The sequence below is a fragment of the Marmota monax genome, unplaced genomic scaffold (assembly GCF_021218885.2).
Source record: "Marmota monax isolate L192 unplaced genomic scaffold, Marmota_monax_Labrador192_F-V1.1 WCK01_AAM20220418_F8-fsc00392, whole genome shotgun sequence".
In the NCBI taxonomy this organism is placed as follows: domain Eukaryota; kingdom Metazoa; phylum Chordata; class Mammalia; order Rodentia; family Sciuridae; genus Marmota; species Marmota monax.
This window is the reverse complement of record NW_026693779.1, coordinates 62,401-86,499: the sequence shown is the minus strand read 5'-3', so window position 1 is coordinate 86,499 and position 24,099 is coordinate 62,401. Positions and strand designations below refer to the sequence as shown.

Here is a 24,099-nt window from a genome sequence, read left to right as displayed (position 1 = left end):
GCTGAGGCTTGAACTCGTGATCCTCCCGCTTCAGCCTCCCGAGCTGCTGGGGTTACAGGTGTGCGCCACCATGCTTGGCTCAAATTTTACCCTTTATCAGATTGATATTCAGCAAAACACTCCAGGATACTGCTGTGTAGATTTTTGGAACTTTTTCTCAGTGTAGCTCCTTCCTCTCTGGTATCCTGTCCCTAAAATTCTGCCTCACCATCTCTAACTCTAATCTCTGTTTCCTCACTTCTGTAAAATTCTGTTTGAAATCCTCTCTTTCTGCTGCAGGCCAGAAGTTGCCTCAAGTTGGAAAGTCCAGGCAATTAAAGACTTTTTATCATTTGTTTCTTGTGAGTGTGTGTGTGTGTGTGTGTGGTGTTAAAATAATGAGAAGTTAAAGATGACCTAAAGTTATAATAAAATTAAGTTTTTCCTTAAAGAAAAAGGAAATTATGTCATTTGCAAGAAAATGGATGGAAATTATGTCATTTGCAAGAAAATGGATGGAACTTGAAAAGGTCAAGGGTCATATGTTTTCTGTCATATGGGGAAGCTAGAGAGGAAAAAGGGAAAGAAAGGTGGGAGGTCTCATGAAAACTGAAGGGAGATCAGCAGAATAGAGGAAAGGGACAGGGAGTGGGTGGTGGGGGGAAAGTGCTGGGGAGTGATTGTGGCCAAATTGTTATATCGTGTGCATATATGAATACATAACAACAAACCCCACCATTATGTACAAATATAATGTACCAATAAAAAATGTGGAAAAAAAAAATAAGGCTTTCAGCTAAACAAGTTGTTATCCTGATAATGTAATGGTAATGTCTTAATTTTTGTTTACAAGTTGAATAAGAAGGGCATATACACAGAAGACATGACAATATTAAAAAATTGATTATATTCAATGTATATAATTTTTATAACTTAATACTAAATATCAAAGAAGTCTCACTATATAAACACATGAATCATAAAAAGCACTGACCTGGGAAGCAGAAAATCTGAGCTATATTTGCTATTCTAGGTCTTTATGACCTGCAGCCCATCTAGGCTTAGTTCTTTTATTCCATGGGGAAAATATCTGTCCTGTGTACCTTCCAGGAGAGGATGTGGGAGTGCCTTATAAACCACCTTGCACCATGCAAAGGTAAGATATCACTGTATGTTCGTTATTATTTTACCTAGCAAATATCAAGATAATGAGAGTCAGAGTAAAGCTTTAATCAAAGCCCCACTTCTGTAATCTTAGAGGATTATGGCCCCTGGGACAGTTTACCCTCCCTCCAGCAAAGAATAGCTGACCAACACTTGGAGGAAATTAGAGCAGGCTGGAGTAGGAAGATTAGGGAGAGCTGTAGGAGAGCTGGGGACACTGGAGGGAGAGATAGAAGGACGTGGAGAGCAGAATGGCTCATCACTGTTCTCTGGCTGTAATGGGGGAGGGTGGGAATTATAAAAACACGGCTTACTAATTGTAAAAATTCATGCACAATTAAAGTCCTCAGCTATTTTTTTCATTCCTCTTTAAAAATTTGGTGCACGTCTTTACTTTTTCCTATGCACTTAAACAAATATAATACAAATTGTGTCATACCAGACAACAATTGTCTGCCTAAGCCTGGAAGCTCTATCTGCCATTGATTTCTTTGTCCCTGGTGTGATTCTTCTCCTAAGCCCCAGGATAGATCTTATCCTTCCTCTTCCTCATTCCTACAAGGAGGTGCATTTCAAGGTTCAGTCCTTGAATTCTTCTCTCCTTCTCTGCTCTTGAAGCTCTCCTCTTCCATGCAGAAGACTCCATGGTCTCCTCTTCAACATCTGTCTTCTTTCAAATACTCCAAGTCTGTATTTCCTATTACCCAATGGGTGGCTCACCTACCACCACTCAGCTGGACTTGTCTACAACTGAGCTTAATCATCTGTCTTAAAGGGTTCCTTCTTCACACTTTCCAGTTTTTATCAGTGACATTTACATGCCCTAAAAGTTGTGTGCTCAAAGCACTGATACTTTGCAGCTGCTGGCTCCCAGGATTCTGCTGGAGCCACTCACTCGATCGGAAATTTCGAACTCATTTTTTTGAGCTTGTCTAAGAACTTTTCTTTCCAGTTTCAAATCTAGCCAAGCATTATCTCCTCTCATGGATATTTATTTTATATCTTGATTTCGAATCCAAACTGTTCTATTTAATTTATTGCTCAAATTGTTTCAGCTTTGGCCATTGGGATCACTTTCTGTAGGTTCCTGTATCCCTTCGACATACCCTCATCTTTTGGGTTTTGTGTGTGTGCATGTGTGCAAGAGCATTTCCTTGCTTTCTGCCATTGCAAGATACTCCTGGTTCGTCTTTGTATAATTTCTGCCCCAGTCCTAGAATCTTGTCGCCTTCCTAAAGAACTTTGGTTCTTTCATTGGAAAGTAGTATGAAAAAACAAGGTCTAGGCATTAGGTTTGTTGTTGTTACTGGACCATCATTACTTTTACCTCCTCTCAATTGACAGAGTAATGATATATATATGTGTATACTAACCTATATGTAGCTACCTATGAACATATACATGTTCGCATGTATCTAGAAATGTTTTACATGTAAAATCTGTGTCTCTAAAGCTAAACATGACCTCATGGTAATGTCTCAAACTCTGATACATAAACATCAATCCTTTTATTTTTAAACTTTCTAATGAATTTTAAGCATATCTCTTGTATATAGCAAAAGATAATTTTTTTCCAGAGCCAATATAAACATTTTCTAGTAATTTGAAAGGTAGGTTGATTTACATTTATTGTCATTTATATCTGTCCCTGGTTCTGTCATATGATTTTGTATGGGTGTGTGTGTCTTAATTACATATGTCAATATAGTTCTTTCTTTAATTACACACAAATAAACATTTAAAATTTCATATATGGGTCATTTGGTTTTCTTGACTTTGCAGTTTTATACATCTTCAAGAAGGTTTGTTAAAATCTTTTTTTTTTTTTTGATATTGGGGATTGAACTCAAGTGCACTCGACCACTGAGCCACATCCCCAGACCTATTTTGTATTTTATTTAGAGACAGAATCTCACTGAGTTGCTTAGCATCTCATTTTTGCAGAGGCTGGCTTTGGATTTGCAACCCTCCTGCCTCAGCCTCCTGAACTGCTGGGATTATAGGTATGTGCCACCACGCCTGGCTTGTTAAAATCTTATCCTTGTAATTATATGTTGGTTAATACAAACAATAGTTTTTAGTTCCTTTTTATGAGAAATGCTAAAATTATTTCATATTCTATTCCTGATACATTTTCTCCACCTCTCAATTTTAAGCAACATTAGCTTTCTTAATGTTTATTTTTTCCTGTTAAATATGCTTATACTTTTACTACTTAAGGCTTATTCAGTTTTCTTACTTCTCTCCCTATTCTCTCCATTTTATTGGGTTGTATGAGTCCCACATTATCAAAACACAGAATATTCACTTTCATTACCCTTATCCTCACCATATTTTCATTTTACTTCTGCTGAAAATATGTGTACAATGCTTATTTCCAGTCCTTTTGTCAAAGTTTCTCTTGTTTGGCTGGAATTTGCCCTCTGGTAGTTTCCATAAGAGGAGTTAATGAGGACAATACTCCACAGTTCTTATGCATTGGTAACTGTTAGTAACCCTTGCACTAGAAGTGTAATATAGCTGGATATAAAATCCCTGGCTTATATTTTCTGTTTTACATATATTTTATTGTTGTTCGGTGTATTCTGGCATAAACCATTGTGTGGAGAAAATCAGTGATCTGATCTTTTAGTCTAGCTGCCCAAAGAATTCCATCTTTTCCTACCAGGCCTGGAGGTGCATGCTTGTAATTCCAGCGACTTAAAGATCGAAAGTTTGAGGCCAGCCTTTGCAACTTAGCGAGAACCTGTCTCAAAAAATAGAAATAACTGGGAATGTGATCCAGTGGTTAAGCACCCCTGGGCTCAATATCCAGTACCAAAACAAAAACAAACAAACAAATTCTATCTTTGTCCTTAAAGTGTAACAACTTTGCTGGGATGTGTCTTGGGTCTTACCATGTTAGATCATTTTCTGTAGACATGGTGTGCCCTTTCAAAACATAGATTTGAGTGACTTTTTTAAAGGAACATTTGCTAGAATTTTATTTCAAAACTATCTCCTTATAGTCTGTTTTATTGTTTCCTCTCTACAGACTGTACCTCTGAATTTTGTAATCATTTTCTTGATCTGTTTCATTATGCCTACTTCTCTCATTTTTATCCCTTTGTACTCTCTATAATATGTTTTTCCCATTATACTCTTTTTAGTTTTGTCTTCATTTCATGTCGGTTTTTTTTCCTTCTATTTCTTTATTCTCTTTTTCTTTCTTTTTTTGTACTGGGATTGAACCCAGGGCCTCTTAACCACTGAGCCATATCCCCAGCCCTTTTTGTATCTGATTTTGAGACAGGGTCTCACTGAATTGCTTAGGGCCTCATTAAGTTGCTGAGGCTGGCTTTGAACTTGTGCTCCCCTGTCTTAGCCTCCCAAGCTACTGGTACTACAGGTGTGCACCACTATGCCCAGGTCCTTCTGTTTCTTTTGCGTTCCACTAGTTGACATTTTAATTTCCACTACTGTCTGCTCATCTTATAATAATAATAATTATTATAATAATAATTATTATAATAATAATTATTATTATTTTACTTTGTAGTATTCCTTCACGGTGGCAGTTGCTTTAGTAATTATTTTAAAAAAAACTTTGGATATTTATTTCTCACTAACTCATAAAAACATGTTTATGATGAAGGCTTTCTGTAGAAACGCTTTGTACTATCTCTCATATTTTGAGAAGTATATACTCTATATAAATGTTGTGTTAGTTCCTATTTAAAACTCATATTTGAATGAGTTAGGTCCTTCTCTATCAGCTATTTGCAGAAATTTCCTGTGGGTATTTTGTTATGAAGGGACAAGAATAGTTTTTCGGGTTGTGTAGTTCAAGGTTCCCTTTCTTGTTTCTAGAAAGATTTTTTTTTAAAAAAATATGGTGCATTTATCCATTTATGCTTTCTCACTCCAAACTTTACCAAGTTCAAGGGGCTTGCTTCCTTTACTGATCCAGTGAAAGGACCCAAACTATGTCTTTTGGTGCCGTTTTCTCACCTTCCAAACTGGTGATTTCTGAGTTCTGCCAACCATAGGGTCCTACACACTACTCTCTTTTTTTCACAGAGTCTCTGTGCCATCCTCTGGTATCAACTGCTTTTGGATGCACCAATATGTAATTTTAAGTTTGGCTTAAAATGAGGTTTTTAATTTTCTTTGTTATGTTGAGACAAATGGATAGCTGCATGGTAAAAAGTAAAATGATAACTATTTTTCAATAATGATGATAATAATAGTATGATTATATTACATATAATATCAGAATATGATGATAGGGGCTGGGGTTGTGATTCAGTGGCAGAGCGCCGAGTCCTAGCACATGTGAGGCACTGGGTTTGATCCTCAGCACCACATAAAAATAAATAAATAAAATAAAAGTATTGTGTTCATTTACAACTAAAAACAATTTTTTAAAAAAGAATACGATGGTATATAACAGCAAATATTGTATATACCATATAAATTATGATTTTCAACCTATTTTAATGGACCTGTGTCAGTTTCACTGAAATCAAGTCTCAGAATCAAAAGCTTAGGACTTAATAGGTTAATATCAAGCAAAGTAAAAGGCAAAAATAAGCACTAATAAAGATAAAGGGAGATGCTATAATACAAAAAAGAATAACCACCAGGATAACTCAAAAGATATAAGTAACAATAAAAATAGGAAGACTAAAGATGGTGGAATGGAATGGACATTATTACCCTAAGTACATGTATGAAGGTATAAATGGTGTGAATATACTTTGCATACAGCCAGAGATATGAAAAATCGTACTCTATATGTGTAATGAATTGTAATGCATTCTGCTGTCATATATAACAAATTAGAATAAAAAATTGAAAAAAATAGAAAGACTAATGAGTAAATCTTCAATCTCTATAGGAGAATTTAGGAAGCCCTCTTTGAGAATCTAGTAGATTAAACTGATTTAAAAATTGGTGACAGAGCTGGGGAGGTAGTTGTGACAGAGTGATTGCCTAGCATGTGCAAGGTCCTGGGTTCTAGCCCCAGTACCACACACACACACACACGCACACACACACACCCCATAATATAGCAAGATTGGATCACTACAACTTAAATGTGGAAAAAATTAAAATATAAAGTCAATATCTTTCTTTCTATTATCAGTTGACAGCATATTGGGGGTATTAACCAGTACAAGAGAGAAAGAAAAAGGAATAATATAGGAATGAAAAATATAAAGCAAGACACAAATTGTCTTCATTTTCAGATTATATAATTACATACTTAAAAAAACCTAAAAGAGTAAATGAAATACTACTAAAAATAAACTTAAAATTTAGCTAAGTAGCAGAATACAAAATTAAACACAGAAGTCATTAGCCTTGTAGAAAACATCCAGTTGGTAGAAATAATGAAAGATCACATTTACAATAACAAAAAATAAAGAAAAATTTCTAGGTATAAATGGAACAATAACCATACAGAACCAACGTGAGAAAATTATAAAACATCTCCAAAGACAAAGGTCAGTTTCTTTCTTTTTTTTTTTTTAAATAATTTTTATTTATTTTTATTGTTTAATTTTCGGCGGACACAACATCTTTGTTGGTATGTGGTGCTGAGGATCGAACCCGGGATGCACGCATGCCAGGCGAGCGCGCTACCGCTTGAGCCACACCCCCAGCCCACAAAGGTCAGTTTCAACCAAGTAGAAAGCCAAGTCACGTTTATGAGTAGGAAGATTGAATACCACATCGATTTACCCTACATCAATTTAACAGGTAATACAATCAAATAAATGTGTGGTTAATTTTTTTCCAGACTTAAAGGATTGATTATAAAAGCAGGAATACCCAGGAAATCTTGGTAAAAGAAGGACTATGGGGACATAGCCCAGTCAAGTTTTAAATATAGTTGAGTTTTCATCATAAGGACTGTGGTGTAGATATGTGAATAAACAGATCAATGAAACATTACAGCAATCTAGAAGTAAATATAAAAGCAATCATCTATCTTCATTGTGGAAAAGGACTTTTTAAACAAGTAATATTGAGACAAATGACAGCAATATGGTAAAAGCAAAACAAAACCAACAACAAGAAGCCAGGCATGGTGGCACATGCCTGTGACCCCAACTACTTGGGAGGCTGAGACAGGAAATTTGCAGGTTCAAGGCCAGCCTCAGCAATTTAATGATACCCTAAGCAATCTAGCGAGACCCTGCCTCAAAATAAAAAATAAAAAAGGCTGGGGATGTGGCTCAGTAGTTAAGCTCTTCTGGGTTTAATCCCTGGTACCAAAACAAACAACTCTCCAAACCCTCACCTATGTGGCAAAAGAAAAAGGGGGAGTGGATTCCTTTAGAATCTGGCAGTGGGAACACTTTCCTAACTGTGACTGAAAATCCAGCAGCCATGCAAAAAAGATGAATTCCCTTTATAAATATGACACAAACAAATCAGCCTTTTGCATGACAAAATTTACAAATGAAGAAAAAATTCAAATGGAAAACTAGGAAATAATTAGTAATTTTTTACCACAAAGGATTATTACTTCAATACGTAATGAATGCCTAAAATTCAAGAAAGAAAAGACCAATAACACAATAGAAAAAAAATGAGCAAAAGATAAAAACAGATAATATACAGAAAAATAAATTAAAATGACTCTTAGGTAAATGACAAGATTCTCAGCCGTGCTCATGAAAAGGAAAATGCAAGTTAGAATTCCCCTGACATGCCATTGTTTATTGCTTAGCTTTGCAAAGATCCCAAAACTTGACAACATTTTCTGTTGGTGAAACTGTGAGGAAACAGACTGTGTTAGTTAGCTTTTTGTTACTGTGACTAAATACCTGAGAAAATCAACTTAAGAGGAAGAAAGGTTTATTTTGTCTCATGGTTTCAGAGGTTACAGTCATTGATTGGGGCTGTGTGAGCACTTCGTGGTGGAATGGTGTGGCAGAGCAAAACTGCTCATCTCATGGTAGCCAGAGAAAGAGAGAAAGCAAGAGAGAGGGAGGGGGAGAGGAAAGGGGGGGGCAAGAGAGAGAGAGAGAGAGAGAGGGAGAGAGAGAGAAAGAAAGAAAGGTCTAGTCCCCAAGGGCATACCCCCAAGTACCCATTCTCTTTAATTTTTCCTACCTCCTATGGTTTCCACCACCTCTCAATAGTTCATTTAGCTGTGAATACTTCAGTGGATTGATCCATTAATGAGGTTAGAGCCATGTGAATGCAAAATGGGAATCTGGTGCTATGTAACAAAGTGACACAAGCATTTACCTTTTGAAGCAGAAATCTCCCTTGTAGGACTATCTCCAGAATACCTGGACATGAGGAGTGATGTAAGCACAAAGCTATTAACTATAGAATTTATTCATTATGGTAAAGGGATTGAAAACAACCCAGACATCCTTCAATGAGGAACTGGCTCACAACATTATGAATGCTGTTAGAGCCACACAATGGAGTAGTATTGAGCTATCAAACAAGTGTACTGCAAAAAGGCAAAATCTGCAGAATATAGTATGGAAAAAAGGTAAGGTGCATGAAAGTGTACAATATGCTAACTTTTATATAAAATGGATTTTTACCCACATTTGCTTATATTTAAAGAAGAACAGAGGAAGAATAAACGAAATGTTTAACAGAGGAATATACTTATGGAGGAAGGGAAGGGAGAATATAGAGGGGACAGAAATAAAGTCACAGTCTCTCTGTACTTTTTTTTTTTAAATAGTTTTTGATTTAGAAATCATGTAAATGACTTACATAATTAAAATGCAAAGTAAAATCTAAAAGATTATAGAGCAATAAGATTTTATTAAGAGAGAAGTCTCATCAGAAAATAGTTGCTTTACAAAGTCAATATGGAAAAAAAAAGATACGAACAAAGCCTTTCCCCCTTTATTCTTTATAATTGCCTGGAGTGTGGACATGATGTCTGGAGGTATAGAAGCCATTTTGTAATCATGAGGATGAAAGCCACACAGGACAAAAGATCTGGAAGGTAGGAGGAGTCATGACACCAGCATGGACAGCCCAGTTCCAGACATGTTACCTGAGAAAAATAAACCAGTTGGAACCACTCTTGTTTGATGCTGAATGCCACTTCAGTGGATGACTCAAGTATTCAATTTTTTAAAACTAGAAAAAGTAGTACAATTTAAACATTAAATAAGCAAGGGACAAAAATTCATATGGAAATGGAGAAACAGCAAAAATGTACATCATTTCTTGACAAAACCAAAATATTAACCAAGCTTTATTTTTCATAAAATGAGAGATTAAAACTAAACCATATTAGGAAGGAGTAAAAGAAACAAAACTACTTGCATAGGAGAGATTTAATAAGTTGTGAGAATTGTGCAGCTGGAATGGAAAAGAAGGAGAGGTCAGGAAAATCCTAGTTATTCAAAATATGAACTGTCCTCTTTTTTAAGTAATTGGGATTATTGCTTTGATTTTTAGCCAATGCATAAAGAGAAAAATGTAACCCACCTACGCTGGAAATTAGACATTCTAAGACCAAAGTATTTGGCTTCTCAGTGTGGGGCCCATAGTTTAAATAGAGAGCCCTCTGGCGAGCAATGGAATAACAGGATCTGCTATTTGGCTGTGGTGAAGAGAGTTGAAGGATGATCTCTAGATCAGCGCTTCCAGCCAAAAGGGAAATCTTGTCATTAGGACTCTTGATCATTTCTCTTTACCATTTACAGATGCCCATCATGTAGCACAGCTTCAGTGGAAACCCTTCCCAGAGAATGAACATAATGTGCCTGCCCACCCTGGAGGATGCTGTGGTGCAGCCCTGTGGGAGGGAGACACAGATGCATTAAAATCAGAAGAATGAATTACAGTCAGCTCTAGGAAACCTAACCAGGATTCCTGAAAGGGTTTTGGGTCTGGTACACAAGGAGGGGAGAGAGATGACTTGATGTGCAAGAGAGGGCTGGTCAGGAAAAAAGCATACAAAGGCTAGAAATGTGTACGTGGAGAGAGGGATTAATTTCTTAGTGTCCTGGCCCCTGGATTCTATAGATCATTCCATACTGGATGTTTGAATGTTCACTGACTTGGAATGAAACTCAGAACTAGGCAGAGAGTGGAAGGAAAGAATGAATGAATGCAGCTAATCTATGTAAACAAGACTTTTAAAAGTGTAAGTAAGAGATATGTGGTATAAGTAAATGCAAAGAAAACCTCATAGGTACACATTATAATCAAACCACTGAAAACCAGACAGAGGAAATGTTAAGACAGAGAAGGATACAATATTTTCAGAAAAGCAACCAGACTGATAGCTAACTTCTCAACAGAAGCAATGGGAAAAAAAAAATACAAGTGCTAATCTGGAGTACCTGCTTACCTAGAATTCTATACCCAGTGGGAGGAAGGGTGCCAACACTAAAAATCTATCATTTTAGCAATTTTCAAATATACAATAAAGTGTTATTAACTATATGACCATAATACACAATAATCTTTTGGATTTATTCTTCCTGTATAAGTGAACTTTTGTGACCTTTGGCTATCTCCCCAATATTCCATGCCCTGTCTCTCTGGTAACTACCATTTTACTCTATGAGTCTGACTTTTTAGATTCCACTCATAAGTAAGAGCATGCAATATTTGTCTTTATATGCCTGGCTTATTTCACTCAACATAATATCTTCCAGATTCATTCATGTTACACATGATAAGATTTCCTTATTTTTAAAGGCTGAATAGCATTCCATAGTGTATATATGCTTCACTTCTTTTATCCATTTCTCCATCCACAGACACTTGGGTTGATTCCACATCTTAGCTATTATAAATAATGCTGCAATAAACACAGGAGTAATGTCTCTTTGGCATACTTTTTTTTTTAAATTTTTTATTGTGGGTTGTTCAAAACATTACAAATTTCTTGACATATCATATTCCACACTTTGATTCAAGTGGGTTATGAACTCCCACCTTCACCCCATACACAGATTGCAGAATCACATCAGTTACACATCCATTGATTTACATATTGCCATACTAGTGTCTGTTGTGCTCCGCTGCCTTTCCCATCCTCCCCCCTCCCCCCTCCCCACCCCTCCCCTCCCCTCCCCTCCTCTCTCTCTACCCCCTCCACTGTATAACCCTGAGGGTCTCCTTCCATTACCATGCAATTTCCCTTCTCTCTCCCTTTCCCTCCCACCTCTCATCCCTGTTAAATGTTAATCTTCTTCTCCTGCTCTTCGTCCCTACTCTGATCTTAGTTACTCTCCTTATATCAAAGAAGACATTTGGCATTTGTTTTTTAGGGATTGGCTAGCTTCACTTAGCATAATCTGCTCTAATGCCATCCATTTCCCTGTAAATTCTATGATTTTGTCATTTTTTAATGCAGAGTAATACTCCATTGTGTATAAATGCCACATTTTTTTTATCCATTCGTCTATTGAAGGGCATCTAGGTTGGTTCCACAGTCTTGCTATTGTGAACTGTGCTGCTATGAACATCGATGTAGCAGTGTCCCTGTAGCATGCTCTTTTTAGGTCTTTAGGGAATAGACCAAGAAGGGGAATAGCTGGGTCAAATGGTGGCTCCATTCCCAGCTTTCCAAGAAATCTCCATACTGCTTTCCAAATTGGCTGCACCAATCTGCAGTCCCACCAGCAATGTACAAGTGTACCCTTTTCCCCACATCCTCGCCAGCACTTGTTGTTGTTTGACTTCATAATGGCTGCCAATCTTACTGGAGTGAGATGGTATCTTAGGGTGGTTTTGATTTGCATTTCTCTGACTGCTAGAGATGGTGAGCATTTTTTCATGTACTTGTTGATTGATTGTATGTCCTCCTCTGAGAAGTGTCTGTTCAGGTCCTTGGCCCATTTGTTGATTGGGTTGTTTGTTATCTTATTGTCTAATTTTTGGAGTTCTTTGTATACTCTGGATATTAGGGCTCTATCTGAAGTGTGAGGAGTAAAGGTTTGTTCCCAGGGTGTAGGCTCCCTATTTACCTCTCTTATTGTTTCTTTTGCTGAGAAAAAACTTTTTAGTTTGAGTAAGTCCCATTTGTTGATTCTAGTTATTAACTTTTGTGCTATGGGTGTCCTATTGAGGAATTTGGAGCCCGACCCCACCGACTGTAGATCGTAGCCAACTTTTTCTTCTATCAGACGGCGTGTCTCTGATTTGATATCAAGCTCCTTGATCCATTTTGAATTCACTTTTGTGCATGGCGAGAGAAAGGGATTCAGTTTCATTTTGTTGCATATGGATTTCCAGTTTTCCCAGCACCATTTGTTGAAGATGCTATCCTTCCTCCATTGCATGCTTTTAGCCCCTTTATCAAATATAAGATAGTTGTAGTTTTGTGGATTGGTTTCTGTGTCCTCTATTCTGTACCATTGGTCCACCCGCCTGTTTTGGTACCAGTACCATGCTGTTTTTGTTACTATTGCTCTGTAGTATAGTTTGAAGTCTGGTATCGCTATACCGCCTGATTCACACTTCCTGCTTAGCATTGTTTTTGCTATTCTGGGTCTTTTATTTTTCCATATGAATTTCATGATTGCTTTCTCTATTTCTACAAGAAATGCCGTTGGGATTTTGATTGGCATTGCATTAAACCTATAGAGAACTTTTGGTAATATCGCCATTTTGATGATGTTAGTTCTGCCTATCCATGAACAGGGTATATTTTTCCATCTTCTAAGATCTTCTTCTATTTCTCTCTTTAGGGTTCTGTAGTTTTCATTGTATAAGTCTTTCACCTCTTTTGTTAGGTTGATTCCCAAGTATTTTATTTTTTTTGAAGATATTTTGAATGGAGTGATTGTCCTCATTTCCATTTCAGAGGATTTGTCGCTGATATACAGGAATGCCTTTGATTTATGGGTGTTGATTTTATATCCTGCCACTTTGCTGAATTCATTTATTAGCTCTAATAGTTTCTTTGTAGACCCTTTTGGGTCTGCTAGGTATAGAATCATATCATCTGCAAATAGTGATAATTTAAGTTCTTCTTTTCCTATTTTTATGCCTTTAATTTCTTTCGTCTGTCTAATTGCTCTGGCCAGTGTTTCGAGAACTATGTTGAACAGAAGTGGAGAGAGAGGGCATCCCTTTCTTGTTCCAGATTTTAGAGGGAATGCCTTCAGTTTTTCTCCATTCAGAATGATGCTAGCCTGAGGCTTAGCATAGATTGCTTTTACAATATTGAGGTAAGTTCCTGTTATCCCTAGTTTTTCTAGAGTTTTGAACATAAAGGGATGCTGTACTTTGTCGAATGCTTTTTCCGCATCTATCGAGATGATCATATGGTTCTTATTTTTAAGTCTATTGATGTGGTGAATAACATTTATTGATTTCCGTGTATTGAACCAGCCTTGCATCCCAGGGATGAATCCTACTTGATCATGGTGTACAATTTTTTTGATATGTTTTTGTATCCGATTCGCCAGAATTTTGTTGAGGATTTTTGCATCTAGGTTCATTAGAGATATTGGTCTGTAGTTTTCTTTCTTTGAAGTGTCTTTGTCTGGTTTAGGTATCAGGGTGATGTTGGCCTCATAGAATGAATTTGGAAGTTCTCCCTCTTTTTCTATTTCCTGAAGTAGCTTGAAAAGTATTGGTATTAGTTCTTCTTTAAAGGTTTTGTAAAATTCTGCTGTATACCCATCCGGTCCTGGGCTTTTCTTAGTTGGTAGTCTTTTTATGGTTTCTTCTATTTCCTCAATTGATATTGGTCTGTTTAGGTTTTCTATATCCTCCTGACTCAATCTGGGCAGATCATATGACTTAAGAAATTTATCTATGCCTTCACTATCTTCTAATTTATTGGAGTATAAGGATTCAAAATAGTTTTTGATTATCTTCTGTATTTCTGAAGTGTCTGTTGTGATATTGCCTTTTTCATCCCGTATGCTAGTAATTTGAGTTCTCTCTCTTCTTCTCTTCACTAGCATCGCTAAGGGTCTGTCGATTTTGTTTATTTTTTCAAAGAACCAACTTTTAGTTTTGTCAATTTTTTCAATTGTTTCTTTTGTTTCGATTTCATTAATTTCAGCTCTGATTTTAATTATTTCTTGCCTTCTACTTCTTTTCTGTTGTTTTGCTCTTCTTTTTCAAGGATTTTGAGATGAAGTATGAGATCATTTATTTGTTGGTTTTTTCTTTTTTTAAGGAATGAACTCCAAGCAATGAATTTTCCTCTTAGAACTGCTTTCAATGTGTCCCATAGATTCCGATATGTTGTGTCAGTGTTTTCATTAATCTCTAAGAATTTTTTAATTTCCTCCTTGATGTCTTCTATAACCCATTGATCATTCAGTAACCTATTGTTCATTCTCCAAGTGATGTATGCTTTTTCCTTCCTTCTTTTATCGTTGATTTTCAGTTTCATTCCATTATGATCAGATAAGATGCATGGTATTATCTCTACTCCTTTATATTGTCTAAGAGTTGCCCTGTGACATAATATATGATCTATTTTTGAGAAGGATCCATGTGCTGCTGAGAAAAAAGTGTAACTGCTTGATGTTGGGTGGTATACTCTATATATGTCAATTAGGTCTAGGTTATTAATAGTGTTATTGAGTTCTATAGTTTCCTTATTCAACTTTTGTTTGGAAGATCTGTCCAGTGGCGAGAGAGGTGTGTTGAAGTCTCCCATGATTATGGTATGGTGGTCTATTAGACTCTTGAACTTGAGAAGAGTTTGTTTGACGAACATAGCTGCACCATTGTTTGGGGCATAAATATTTATGATTGTTATGTCTTGTTGGTGTATGGTTCCCTTAAGCAGTATGTAGTGTCCCTCTTTATCCCTTTTGATTAACTTTGGCTTGAAATCTATTTTATTTGATATGAGTATGGACACTCCTGCTTGTTTCCGAAGTCCATATGAGTGATATGATTTTTCCCAACCTTTCACCTTCAGCCTATGTATGTCTTTTCCTATCAAATGCGTCTCCTGTAGGCAGCATATTGTTGGGTCTTGTTTTGTGATCCATTCTACTAGCCTGTGTCTCTTAATTGGTGAGTTTAAGCCATTAACATTTAGGGTTATTATTGAGATATGGGTTGTTCTTCCAGCCATATTTGTTTATTTCTGTTACTAAACATGGTTTGTTTTCCTCTTTGATTATTTTTCCCTCCTTTACTGTCCTACCTCCCACTGTTGGTTTTCATTGTTATTTTCCATTTCCTCTTCCTGTAATGCTTTGGTGAGGATGTTTTGAAGAGATGGTTTTCTAGCTGCGAATTCTTTAAACTTTTGTTTATCGTGGAAGGTTTTAATTTCATCTTCCATCCTGAAGCTTAATTTCGCTGGATACACAATTCTTGGTTGGAACCCATTTTCTTTCAGTGTTTGAAATATGTTATTCCAGGATCTTCTAGCTTTCAGAGTCTGTGTTGAAAGATCAGCTGTTATCCTGATTGGCTTACCCCTAAATGTAATCTGCTTCCTTTCTCTTGTAGCTTTTAAAATTCTCTCCTTATTCTGTATGTTGGGCATCTTCATTATAATGTGTCTAGGTGTGGATCTCTTATGATTTTGCACATTCGGCGTCCTGTAGGCTTCTAGGATTTGGGATTCTGTCTCATTCTTCAAGTCTGGGAAGTTTTCTCGTATTATTTCATTGAATAGACTGCTCATTCCTTTGGTTTGGAGCTCTGTACCTTCCTGTATCCCAATGACTCTTAAGTTTGGTCTCTTAATGTTATCCCATATTTCTTGGATGTTCTGCTCATGGTTTCTTAACAGTCTTGCTGAGCTGTCTATGTTCTTTTCCAGTTGAAATACTTCATTGTCTGATGTTCTATCTTCTAAGTGTTCTACTCTGCTGGTAGTATTCTCCATTGAGTTTTTAAGTTGGTTTATTGCTTCCTGCATTTCTAGGATTTCTGTTTGTTTGTTTTTTGTAACCTCTATCTCCCTGTATAGTTGATCCTTTGCTTCCTGGATTTGTTTGCGTAATTCATTGTCGAAGTGATCTTTCATTGTCTGCTTTTGCTGTCTAATGTCTTCCTTGATACTCCAGATCATCTGAAGCATGTATATCCTGAATTCTTTATCTGTCATTCCATCTGCTGCAGCTGTTACCTCTTCTAAAGTTGCGTTGACCTGCATTGCTTGTGGTCCTTTCTTTCCTTGTCTTTTCATACTGCTTGCGTATCTTTCCTGCAGGCGCGGGCGGCGGCTCTGCTCTCTCCTTATTCCAATTGGGGTGTCGTGGCTACCACGCCGGCAGGTCACTGGGCCTGTTCTGGGCGCTGGCGGCGGCTCTGTTCTGTCCCTACTCCAATTGGGGTGACGAGTGTACCACGCCGGCAGGCCACTGGGCCTGATCCGCCGGTCGGTTGCAGGTTTGCCTACCCTGCAGGCACAGGCGGTGGCTCTACTCTGCCCCTACTCCAAATGGGGTGACGTGTCTGTCGTACCGGCAGGCCACTGGGCCTGTCCCGCTGGTCGGTCGCAGATCTGCCCACCTTTTGGGCACGGGTGGAGGCTCTGCTCTGCCCCTACTCCAATTGGGGTGTCGTGACTACCCCGCCTGCAGGACGCTGGGCCTGTTCCTGGCACGGGCGGTGACTCTGCTCTGCCCCTACTCCAATTAGGGTGGTGTGTGTACCACGCCGGCAGGCTCCTGGGCCTGATCCGCCGGTCTGTCGCAGGTCTGCCTACCTTGGAGGCGCGGGCGGCGGATCTGCCCTGCCCCTCCTACCACGCCTGCGGACCCCTGGGCCTGATCTGCAGGTTGGTCACAGGTCTGCTCACCCTGCGGGCACGGGTGGCGGTTCCGCTCCGCCCCCACTCCAATTGGGGTCACGTGGCCACCACACCGGCAGGGCCTGATCCGGGCGTGGGAGAAGGATCTGCTCTGCCCCTACTCCAGTTGGGGTGACGTGTGTACCACACTGGCAGGCCACTGGGCCTGACCCCCCAGGCTGTCACAGGTCTGTTTACCTTGCAAGCGCGAAGGGCGGCTCTGCCCTGCCCTTCCTACCACGCCCATGTACCACTGGGTCGCGGGTCTGCCCACCTTGCGGGTGCGGGTGGCAGCTCCGCTCTGCCCCCTCTCCAATTGGGGTCACGCGGTCACCACGCTGGCGAGCCGCTGGGCCTGCTCCGGGTGCTGGCGGTGGCCCGGCTCCTCCCCTCTGGCTCGACGACAAATTGAGGAGACTCGGGTGTCTGTGCCTCACCCCCCCTACCAGGAGACCAACTGTTTCTGTCGCCGCTGGTATTGATGAAGTTCTCTCCTCCGCCGCTTTCTGATGACATCAGATCTCTGCCATGTTGGTATCCTATGCGAATGGCAGCATTTCGTTCCCCTTGCCGGGCAACCCAAGCAACGGGTGAGTCCTGACCGGCCCTCAGCAGGACCCGGACCGAGAAGCAGTTTCCGCGGGCTCCTAGCCCCGGGCCAGGGAAGTTCCGGGAGCCGGAACTCGGCCGCTCCGTGCTCGGTGTAAGCTCCTATAAGAGTAGGCTCCAAGAAGCAGTCCCCGCGGGCTCAGTTCCGGAATTCGGCTGCTTAGTGCTTGATGTATGCTCTGATAGGAGCAGGGTCCAAGAAGCAGCCTCCGCAGGCTCCGCAGCCCTGGGCCAGGGCGGTTCCGGGAGCCGGAACTCGGCCGCCCCGCGCTCGGTGTTCGCTCCGATAAGATCAGGTTCTAAGAAGCACCCAGGCACTGAACCCTAGCAATCTGTCTGCAAGCCGCAGGCGAATGGCAGCCTGAAATTACCTGTTGTATGGCTGAATGAGCTGCGGTCAGTCGAAAACAGGGATGGTGACGTCAGCTTTCCAACATGGTGGCTGCTGGCCTCCTCTGTGGTCTGACCGGTGTGGAGAACCGAGATGGACCGCTTCCTTCCCCCGTCTCGAACCCAGAATTCAGCCCTGAGTACGGTGCTTGCACAGCTCGCAGAAACTGCAGCGCTGTATCCCTGAGTCGCTATCTCCTCGTTTCCCAGTGCGCGCTGCAGACTCTAGCCACGGGGCGATTTGCTGAATAAGCAGTGTTACCCTCCGTGCGACAAACCTCTCGCGTTTGAGTCCCCGTAGCCGATCCTCGTGCAATGGAAATCCTTCCTCCAGGTTCTGGAGCACCCCACTATTGCTGGAAATTCCTAACAAGATAGCCTTTAGCCGTCCTGACTTGTCATACTCCCACACACTGAAACAGCACACGGGGGCAATGCACTCCCCTCGCCGCCATCTTCCCTCTCCCAGTTCTCTTTGGCATACTGATTTCGTATAGTTTGGATATATCTCCAAGCAGAATTGTTGGGTAATAAGGCATTTCTATTTTTAATTTTTTTGATCCTCTACATTGTTTCAATTTTGGCTGTCTTTATTTACATTCTAACTAACTCTATACAGAGTTCCCTTTTCTCCCATCCTCACCATAATTGTTAATATTAGTCTTTTTGTTAATAGCCATTCTAACAGGTGGGAAGTAATATCTCATTGTGGGTTTAATTTGTATTTCTCTAATGATCAGTAATCGCTTTTTCATATACCTATTGGCCATTTGTACACCTTTTAAAAAGAAGTGTCTATTCAGGTCTGTCATGGTTTGGATGTAAGGTGTCCCCCACATTATCACCACCTTAAAAATATCAAGTCTTTCGATCAGTGAACACAGGGTGCCTTTCCATTCATTTAGGCCTTCAGTAATGTTTTATAGTTTTACATAAAAGTCTTTCATGTATTTGGATAAATTTATTCTAAATATTTTATTCTGATCTAGGAACCGATTTTCTTAATGTTCTTTTATTAGTAGTGTATAGAAATACAATTGATTTTTGCTTATTGATTTTATACACAGCCACTTTGATAAGACACAATTTGCTAAGACGTACTGTGCAACCTGATTGGGGAATTAAATAAATTGAACACATTCAATTGAATGCATTCTCCTGTTCTTTCCTGGGGAATACACTACAATTTGGATTTTAGCCAAATGTTCTGACTCTAGAGCTCATGCTTTAAGTCTCTGTGTGATCATTTCCCAATGTTAAGTATTCCTACTTAGGAAATGAATGTTTTTACACTTATTAAGATCTTGCTTAATATCAAAATAATTTTATAGGTTTCCTTATAGCTAATTTCCTTCTTATCAAATTTATTTTTATTTCATAATATGTCAGTAAGAGGCATTGAGTTATTTTTAAATTTTAATTTATTTAATTTTTATTTTATAAATTGATTTTTAAAAAAATAAATTACAGCGGAATGCATTACAATTTATAATTGGCTATTATTAGAAAAAAGATAAAACTATTCTGTCAACATATTTATTCTATATCTTGTCTTTTCTTAGTTCTAATAAACTTTGAGTCTCTTGAACTTTCTGGGTCTATAATTATCCTCTCAAATAATGATTATTTTGGGATTTCTCTAAACTTTCATTTTCCTTTTCTTTTGGACTAACTAGCCTCTCCCAAAGTCTATGGAATAATAGTGATGAAAGTGGTGACCATTCTCTGAGTTTTGATTTTAAGTGTAAATGGTTTTGGTTAACGAAACATTTTCTATTCATTCATTTATTCATATATTGTCATATTAAGGAAGATTTTTAAAAAAATATTTATTTTTTTTTTAGTTTTAGGTGGACACAATATCTTTATTTTACATTTATGTGGTGCTGAGGATTGAACCCAGTGCCCCGCACATGCAAGGCCAGAGCTCTACCACTGAGCCACAACCCCAGCCCAAGGAAGATTTGCTTTAGTTCTATTTTAGTTAGCACATTTGGAATGCATTTCAGTCTCTCTGGTGACAGAATCATATATTTTGTTTTTTCCTATTACTTTGATAAGTTATTTGGCAGAATTCTGATATTAACCCTATGCAGGCCTTCAAACCTCCAGTGGCCAATCTTACTCATGAAAACTGACATAAAATATACAAAGGAAAAAAAACAAACAAATGGAATTTACAATGTATAAAATGACTCAGATATATCTCTAGAAATGCAAACTTGGTTTGAGATTAACATTTCATATAGATGCAATGCAATTCCAGTCAACGTCATTTGTGAAATTTGACAAGCTAATTTTAATATATGTATATGTTTAAGAAAAGCCAAAGCACCTCTAAAGAAGAATTGGATAAGTATGTCTTATCAAATAGTGGGCCATATTGGGTATAACACCACAGTGGCCTCAAAAGCTCAAGTGTTAAGACTTGGTCCTCAGTGCAGCAATGTCCAGAGGTGGAGTTTTTGGAAAGTGATTGAATCATGAGGACTCTAACCTCATCAGTGAATTAATCCATTTGATGAATTATTAGTTTGAATGGATTACTGGGATGAGGTGGAAATGATGGGTGGGTGGGGTGTGGTTAGAGTAAGACAGTCACCTGGGGTGTATTCTTAAGGTTCGTATCTTGTCCCTGGCCTCTTCCCCCTCCCCTTCTTGGCAGCCATGAGCTGAACAACTTTCCTCTTCCACATGCTTCTGCCATGATGTTCTGTCTCACCTCAGCCCCCAAACAAAGGAGCCAGCCAACCATGGACTGAGACCTCTGAAACCATGAGCCGAAGTAAATATTTCCTTCTCTTATTTGTTCTTGTCAGATATTTTGGTCACAGTGATAAAAAAGTGACTAACAAAATGAGAAAGGATGGATTTTTCAATAAACATTACTTAGGTAACTGAGTGTCTACATGAAAATAAAATCGATCTTTATATCATAGCTGAAAAATCAGCCCTCCAAATTATATAATATGTGGGTAAGGCAAATTTCTAGGGCCAAAAGAAAATGACAGGAGCAAGGGGTGGATTTCTCTAAAGAATTTAATTCTAACTTTAAAGATATTTCCTATAGTACCTGGAATTGAGGACAGTGCCTCATTCAAGTGAAATACTTAGGTAAAGAACTCAGTAATAGGAGTACAAAAAAACCATCTCAACTGAGACCCAAGAAAACAAACAAACAAACAAACAAACAAAAAACAAAACAAAACAAAACAAAACTCAGGGACAAATTGTTAATCACAATGGTGGCATAAGATCTTAAAGAAAGAACAGATTTGGGCTCAGATAGCCATACTGTTCTCTGCACAGCTTGGCTCCAAGTATTCATAGGGGATGTCTAGTTGCTCATTCTGGGGCCACAGATGCCCTTTCCACGTTGTCCAAATATGTTTGAAATTGCATTAGCACAGCCTTGGCTCGGGGTTTGAGAAATATTCCTCTTTGTGATGCCCCAGGGCTACCTGAAACAAAAAGAAATAATGAATTTTCTCCTAATTCCAAGGCACAGGGATGCAGAATACAGCTCTTACCTTGATGTTTCTCCTCTAGTTGAAAATATCCCCAGGTGCAGAGGTCCCCACTCACCACGTCTGGCTGCCATCAACTCAGGAGCCATGTACTGGTCATTTGAAGATGGGTCTGTCAGATATCAGGTAGTGACTTCATCACTGTGGCCATTTTCACAACTTCCTTTGTTATCTGCATTGAGCATGGGGTATTGGGAACCCAAGCGAGCCAGTTGAACTGGGGTAGGGGGAGAATCTGAATGCATCACAACTCTGATTTTAGGACACTAACTCTCCTAATTCTTCTTCAAGCATTCCCTAGCCAAGATACCTGCTCTCAGGGACCTTGGCTTCAATTGTTCATACCTGGTCCTGGTTGATGGCTGAATATTGGGCAATGCGTATGAAGCTGCATATGGTAAGGACATGACAGAGCTGATCTGGAGACTGGAAGGATACAGGAAAACAAAGGAGAAGAAAGATTGATATTTACAAGCTGTCAGCCTCAGAGGTAAGAGGAAACTAAATGTTGATGTCAGGATGTTGATCCCTTAGAATCATTGAGTATTCATTTGGTTATTCAAAATGTATAGAAATACTTTGTATCAGGCATTCTCTAGGCTTTGGGGATATGTTTGTACATAAAACAGATAAGAATCTCTTCTTTCTTTTACTTTAGATTTTAGTAGGAAAGAGAGATAATAAACAGAATAATTACACATAACGTGTTAAGCAGGAAAAGGGAATATGAACCGTCAGGGAGAGGTAGTTAATAATTTTAAAAATTCATGGGAAGTATTGCTCAACTCTGCGAGCCCTGAGTATTAGCCCTGGCTCTGTTGCTGACCAATGGCATCACCTTGCACCAGTTGCTTTGCTTCTTCGAGCCTCCTTATTTTTTTCTGAAAATGGGCATGACAGTTGCTTAAAAAATGAGGTGACCTATGTAAAGCCCCTTAGTATATTGTGACTGTCACTATGGTAGAATTTGGAGGGTGAGGAGATCTAATAGGCTGTGTGATAAATAGGTCAAATACTCTCTTGTTTAAAAAAGTATTTTAAAATTAAAGGATAAAGCAAACAGAGGGAAAATAGTAAACAACTTCAATAGGTATTTCCCAAGGAGACTATCCAAATGGGTATTAAACCAAAGAAACGTTTCTCAGCCCAACTAATCATTGGGGCAATACAACTTACACTCATAGTGTGATAACATTACATACCTATCAAAGCGGATAAAATAAAAAGAAAGATATTTTTCATGTGTTTGAGAGGACATGACTATAACTTATACCCTGCTAGAAGGTGTGGAAATTGATACAACCATTTTGGAATTTTCAGTGGCTGCTAAGACTGAACATGCACATACCCTATGACCCATTATTTTCACTTCTAGAATCTTTTGGAGCATGTGGAGACTAGAGACCAAACTGAGAAGTATTACAGAAATTTTGGTACTGGAAAGGCTGATGGGGTGGTGTGGGGTTGGTGGGAGAAGGCACAGTTTTAGATCCTTCAAGGTAAGATTCTACTCCATGGGAAGGGTATTGACTATTCATCTGTGTATCTGGTATTGATTATTTATCTGTGTATCTATTTAAAATAGCTCCGAAAATTCTAATAGATGTCCCACAGAAGCAGAGAAGGGAATTCAAGGGATTGCTCTTAGGTATGAAGGGTCTAGTGTGGTCGATGGGTATTAGAAAAATATGAATATGGGAAGAGGTCAAGAAAGGCTATTTGTTCTTCAGAGCCTAAAATATGGGATGGGGGTACTGAAGATAATAGCCAGATCCCAGAGAGGAGGGTGGTTTGACAGCCTCAAGGATCAGGGCACTAACTTCAGGTTTGAGCCAGAGTATATGTAGTACTGGGATTGCATCTAGAAATGACCTTGCACTCTGGAGAGTGTGCAGAATGCCTAGGCCTTCTGTGCATGCTGGATGGTAGGCAAGAAAAGGGTCAGGATGGGTCATCATAGGCTTTGGTGGGAAACTTTTCCCATCTATATCTTCAGGCAGGAAAATAGGGAACCATGAGACAGACATGAGCTCCAGCACAGAATGGACAGAATTCCTCACTGGCTGTCATTGTGGCCTCATTGTGCCCCAGATCATGGCAGGTTATGGGCATCTGTGACTGGGGTGGGGATTAGGAGTAGGGTTGATGGCCAGGGTCTCTGAGGAAGACAATCCTTGAGATCTAGAATTGTCCTGAGTCTTAGGGGGTTGTAGATTTAGATGCTTTCATGTGTAGGGGGAGGGTTGGTGTACTGTCCCAGAGGGGCAGAGCTGGGAAGAGACAGGCATTATTGAGGATCTCCTGTCTATGGAATGGGCCTTACCATTGTCTAGGGCCTGGCACAGCCCCACCTCGGTGATCTCCCAACACTAGGCCTGCAGTTCAGGGTCCCCCGCTCATGACATTATCCCTCTGGTGGAAGAGGCGGACAATCCTTTCTGCCCAGAGAAAGGAGCTGAGCTCTCTGATGGCAGGAAGCGCCAGCCTGACCTCTATTCCTCTAATCTGGCATCTGCCTGGCTGACTCTCACTAGTACCTGGTTCAGATTCTACCAGACTGGCTCCTTGGAACATTCCCCAGAGTTTTGGCATGCTGACACAAAGGAAGGAGATGTAGGTCAATAGTTCCAGGAATTCCCTATACATGGTTGCTAGCCACTCTTCTTAACATAGTTCCTGCTTCCACCAGATCCATGGTTTACCCACTCACAGCTT

General features: G+C 39.3%; 1 long non-coding RNA gene across 3 annotated transcripts in view; it reads left to right on the top strand.

Annotated features, from left to right (window-relative positions):
- The window catches only part of LOC124104945 (uncharacterized), a 130,866-nt gene that overhangs the window by 63,077 nt on the left and 43,690 nt on the right, over positions 1 to 24,099 (top strand). Inside the window, exons 4-6 of one of the 3 annotated variants that reach the window (XR_009228416.1) lie at positions 20,523 to 20,642; positions 21,407 to 21,510; positions 21,676 to 21,874. This is a non-coding gene — a long non-coding RNA (uncharacterized LOC124104945). The remainder of the gene's footprint in view (positions 1 to 20,522; positions 20,643 to 21,406; positions 21,511 to 21,675; positions 21,875 to 24,099) is intronic. The other 2 variants (XR_006855570.2, XR_009228417.1) reach the window with 2 other exon arrangements.